Raw genomic sequence first — 5,639 nt, 5'->3', positions numbered from 1 at the left:
ACATTTTTTCGGCCACCTTAGGCTGACAGTTTCTGCCAGCCTAGATGCTCTGACCAGTAGTCTGTGCTTTCTTCAGTTAGGCCCCTGAATTAACGTACAAACAGCACCAGGTGTCAGAGCCCTGCCTGCTCAACTCCCAGACAGTCCAGGGTCGGTGGTGATCCAGGACCATGACGACCACTGAGTCAACGGCCTTTTGAAGTAGCCAGCAGTCCAGCTGGTCTCATTGGCCGCCGTCACCGCGGTGTCTGTAGGCTTTTCTGTAGTGACAGCGTGATATACTGGTTCCCCCGCCAAACTTATTAGCTCCCCTCTGGGTGCAGTAAGTCCTACAAGCAATAGTCTGCTCTTTTGGGGCACACTCTTGTTGCTTTCTGAGAGAAGCTCCAGGTCAAGTGATGGTCACACGAGTTGTCATGGTGGCCCATTGCCCCTGGTTGTCTCTCTGGAGGTTGGAGTTGGATGGCCTCCTCTCTCAAGGTCAGTGTGCCCATGGAGCGACCCCTGCAACTTCAGGGTATGGTGGGTGGTTAGGATCACCACGTGGGGTCCTTTTCCCTTAGGAGGGAGCTGGTCTTGCGGGCTGCTGATTTCCAGGTTTTTAGATACCCCCAGTATGCTGGCCGGATGGGGCGGCGGGCCAAGCCCTTGGTAACCGTATCTTCTACCTGGACGGCATACTTGAGTTTTTCCAGTTCAAGTGGTCCCAGTTTTTGCATTAATACTCCAAGGGTGACTCACCTTCTACGGGGAATGTAAAGGTCAAAGGGTTGAGCTAAATTAGGGAGTTCCAGGGCAAGGGTCTGAATTAACTGCTCTTTCCATTCTTGAAAGACCGCTTCTGGATTCTATTAGAAAGGATCATCATCTTTTCCTTGCAATGTTTCATATAGAGGCCCAGCTATTAGACTGTAGTTAGGGATCCAGATGCAGCAAACCCCGGACTCCCCAGGAACCCCTAAGCTGTCTTCTAGTTTTAGAAGGGGTAAGACTGCAAATGGCTTCTTCCCTTTCCTGGGATGGGCTTCTCCAACCTTCTGTGAGAATGAAGTCTGGGCAGGTCACCTTAGTCTGTGATATTTGAGCCTTTTTCTTGGACACCTTCTATCCTTTATTGGCTAGGTAGTTCAGAGACCTCCTTAGTAGGGCTGGCAATCAGAATGTTGTCTGCATATTGAAGGCAGGTTCCCTTCTCCAGAGGTAGATCTTTTAGGTTTTAGTTAAGTTTCCCCAAAGGTGGCGTGGGAATTTTTGAACCCTTGGGGCAGGACGGCCCCAGCACTATTGTCTTCGTTGTATGTTGAGTCCTGCCAATCACAAGCCAAAATTTCTTGTGACTCTGGGACTAATAGAATACAGAAGAAGGCATCATCTAAGTCTAATACAGAATACCATGTCTTGGTGGATGGTAGAATGACCAGCATGGTGTAGGAATTAGGAACTACTGGATGTATATCCTCAGTGGCTTCACTGACTGTCCTGACGTCCTTTACCAGGTACCCAGTAGCCCACGGGGCTCTCATGGTCAGGCCCCTCCCAGCATATGGAGCTCACCTGGTCAGGTACCCAGTAGCTCATGGGGCTCTCGTGGTCAGGCCCCTCCCAGGATATGGAGCTCACCTGGGCAGGCACCCAGCAAGCCTGGGCACACAGGAACGGTGCACATAGCCCTCATTGCAGAGCACCCCCAGCCCACCTGTTGGTCAGAGCTGACCCAGAGCACCTCAGAGCAGGACTTGAACTAACAAACAGCAGCTCCGACAGGTCTGTGACCCTGGGCGTCACTCTATGCAGCCTCCCTCTGCCTGGTCTTCCAGAAACTTCCACTGCAGCCGGGGTACCAGGCCTCTGTCTCCACCCACCACCCCTCCTCTCCCTGACTCCTGGGTTCCTCTCATTAGGAGAGGGTCTTCTTGAAGTTGTTTCCCACTCATGGGTCAGATAAAATGATTAGAAAACAAGCCAGGGCTGCAACCCCTTGTCTATCCTGACCCTCAGGACCCTACACCTGTTTCTTGGACCTAGCCGGTTCAGCAAGGTCCATTTTCTGCAAGTGTGAGCCCCTGAGGGGCGAGGATTGGTTGACCTGGGCAGCCGGAACCTGCCGACCAGCCCTCCCCAGGTGTGCCTGGGTTGAGGTCAATATAAACACCGCTCCAGGCAGCAAGAGCCCCTACAGCTGTGCCTGACGCCATGTTCTCTGCCCCGTCAGCAGTCTCGGGCTGTGCTGGTGGAAGGGAGTGAGGGGCCACGGCGTTGTGGGTGGCCCGGTGTGAGTGGGGCTCTGCTGGACTTTCTGCAGGAGTTGCCGGGCGGCCACCTGCTAAACAAGAGGATGTGTCACCCATACTTGCCGCTGGAATTTCTCCCCAGGCAGAGGTGAGGAAGGAAAAAAGCAGTGGGGGCCAGGACAGGAAGGGTACCTCAGGCAGGGAAATGGAAAGCTTCCAGAACAGCGCCCGGGGCCAGGACCATCCTGGCTGGCCTGCAGGCACCAAGTCGGCCTGCGTGCTGTCACTGGTGTGGATCCACGGCCCTTCCTCTAGGCTTTCAAGTCCTTGTACACATTCAGGTGTTTTACCTGGGAAGGGTGGGAACAGTTCAGCAGCAGCTGGCCTGGGGCTCAGCTCACGTTTACTCACAGATGCCTCAGCACTGTCCCCCAGCTTTGCAATGAGGACGTTCCTTCCGGGGGGGCTGCTGTCTGCATGGGAGATGATTCCCCACCTCTGACCAACTTCAGAATTGTTTACCACTGGAGCAAGTGCCCTGATAGGGTTTTCTTCTGTATAATTGGTGGGTTCTGTTTTTTGTTTTTGTTTTTGTTTTTGTTTTTTTTGGTTTAAGGTAGGTTTTCTTCCTCTTTTTTGTATTTATAGATATAAACATGGAAATAATTCATTCATATAAATACATCTATGGGAAGGGAAGAACTGTTTTTTCTGTCTTGTTTTTTAAATTTTATTTATTTTTTTAATTTTTGAATTTTATTTTATTTTTTTTATACAGCAGGTTCTTATTGGTTATCTATTTTATCTATTTATTTATTTATTTATTTTTGCGGTATGCGGGCCTCTCACTGTTGTGGCCTCTCCCATTGCGGAGCACAGGCTCCGGACGCGCAGGCTCAGCGGCCATGGCTCATGGGCCCAGCCGCTCCGCGGCACGTGGGATCTTCCCGGACCGGGGCACGAACCCATGTCCCCTGCATCGGCAGGCAGACTCTCAACCACTGCACCACCAGGGAAGCCCGGTTATCTATTTTATACATATAGGTGTATACATGTCAATCCCAATCTCCCAATTCATCCCACCCCCCCACCCCCACGGCTTTCCCCCTTGGTGTCCATACGTTTGTTCTCTACATCTGTGTCTCTATTTCTGCCCTGCAAACCGGTTCATCTGTACCATTTTTCTAGGTTCCACGTGTATGCGTTAATAGACAATATTTGTTTTTCTCTTTCTGACTTACTTCACTCTGTATGACAGTCTCTAGATCCATCGACGTCTCTACAAATGACCCAATTTCATTCCTTTTTATGGCTGAGTAATATTCCATTTTATATATGTACCACATATTTATCCATTTGTCTGTCTGTGGGCATTTAGGTTGCTTCCATTACCTGGCTATTGTAACTAGTGCTGCAATGAACATTGTGGTGAATGTGTCTTTTTGATTTATGGTTTTCTCTGGGTATATGCCCAGTAGTGGGATTGCTGGATCATATGGTAATTCTATTTTTAGTTTTTTAAGGAACCTCCATACTCCACACCCTCCCCAGCATTTGTTGTTTGTAGATTTTCTGATGATGCCCATTCTAACAAGTGTGAGGTGATACCTCATTGTAGTTTTGATTTGCATTTCTCTAATAATTAGTGATGTTGAGCAGCTTTTCATGTGCTTCTTGGTCATCTCTATGTCTTCTTGGAAGAAATGTCTATTTAGATCTTCTGCCCATTTTTTTTATTGGGTTGTTTGTTTTTTTAATATTGAGCTGCATGAGCTGTTTATATATATTGGAGATAAATCCTTTGTCTGTTGATTGGTTTGCAAATATTTTCTCCCATTCTGAGCGTTGTCTTTTCGTTTTGTTTGTAGTTTCCTTTGCTTTGCAAAAGCTTTTATGTTTCATTAGGTCCCATTTGTTTATTTTTCTTTTTTATTGCCTTACTCTAGGAGGTGGATCAAAAAAGATCTTGCTGTGATTTATGTCACAGTATTCTTCCTAAGTTTTCCTCTAAAGTTTTATACTGTCTGGTCTTACATTAAGGTCTCTAATCCATTTTGAATTTATTTTTGTGTATGGTGTTAGGGAGTGTTCTAATTTCATTCTTTTACGTGTAGTGTCCATTTTTCCCAGCACCACTGATTGAAGAGACTGTCTTTTCTCCATTGTATAGTCTTGCCTCCTTCGTCATAGATTAGTTGACAGTAGGTGTGTAGGTTTATCTCTGGGCTTTCTTTTTTTTTTTTTCCTTTTACACCTTTATTGGAGTATAATTGCTTTACAATGGTGTGTTAGTTTCTGCTGTATAACAAAGTGAATCAGCTATACATATACATATATCACCATATCCCCTCCCTCTTGCATCTCCCTCCCACCCTCCGTATCCCACCCCTTTAGGTGGTCACAAAGCACTGAGCTGATCTCCCTGTGCTATGTGGCTGCTTCCCAGTAGCTATCAATGTTACCTTTGGTAATGTATATATGTCCATGCCACTCTCTCACTTTGTCCCAGCCTACCCTTCCCCCTCCCTCTGCCCTCAAGTCCTTTCTCTACGTCTGTGTCCTTAATCCTGTCCTGCCCCTAGGTTCTTCATAAACTTTTTTTTTCTTTAGACTCCATATATCTGTGTTAGCATACGGTATTTGTTTTTCTCTTTCTGACTTACTTCACTGTGTAGGACAGACTCTAAGTCCATCCACCTCACCACAAATAACTCAGTTTTGTTTCTTTTATGGCTGAGTAATATTCCATTGTATATATGTGCCAGATCTTCTTTATCGATTCATGTGTTGATGGACACTTAGGTTGCTTCCATGTCCTGGCTATTGTAAATAGAGCTGCAATGAACATTGTTGTACATAATTCTTTTTGAATTATGGTTTTCTCTGGGTAAATGCCCAGTAGTTGGATTGTTTGGTCGTATGGTACTTCTATTTTTAGTTTTTTAAGGAACCTCCATACTGTCCTCCCTAGTGGCTATATCAATTTACATTCCCACCAACAGTGCAGGAGGGTTCCCTTTTCTCCACTAAATGCCTCTCCAGGATTTATTGTTTGTAGGTTTTTTTTTTTTTTTTACTTTTTATTTTATATTGGAGTATAGCCGATTAACAATGTTGTGATAGTTTCAGATGCACAGCAAAGGGACTCGGCTATACATATGCATGTACCCATTCTCCCCCAAACTCCCCTCCCATCCAGGCTGCCACATAACATTGAGCAGAGTCCCCTGTGCTATATAGTAGGTCCACTGGTTATCCATTTTTTTTAAAGTTTATTTATTTATTTTTTTAATTAGTTTCTGCTTTATAACAAAGTGAATCAGTCATACATATACATCTGTTCCCACATCCCTTCCCTCATGCATCTCCCTCCCTCCCACCCTCCCCATCCCACCCCTCCAGGCGGTC

This window comes from Mesoplodon bidens (assembly GCF_964165515.1).
Source record: "Mesoplodon bidens genome assembly, chromosome: 11".
NCBI lineage: Eukaryota > Metazoa > Chordata > Mammalia > Artiodactyla > Ziphiidae > Mesoplodon > Mesoplodon bidens.
This window is presented reverse-complemented; position numbering follows the sequence as displayed.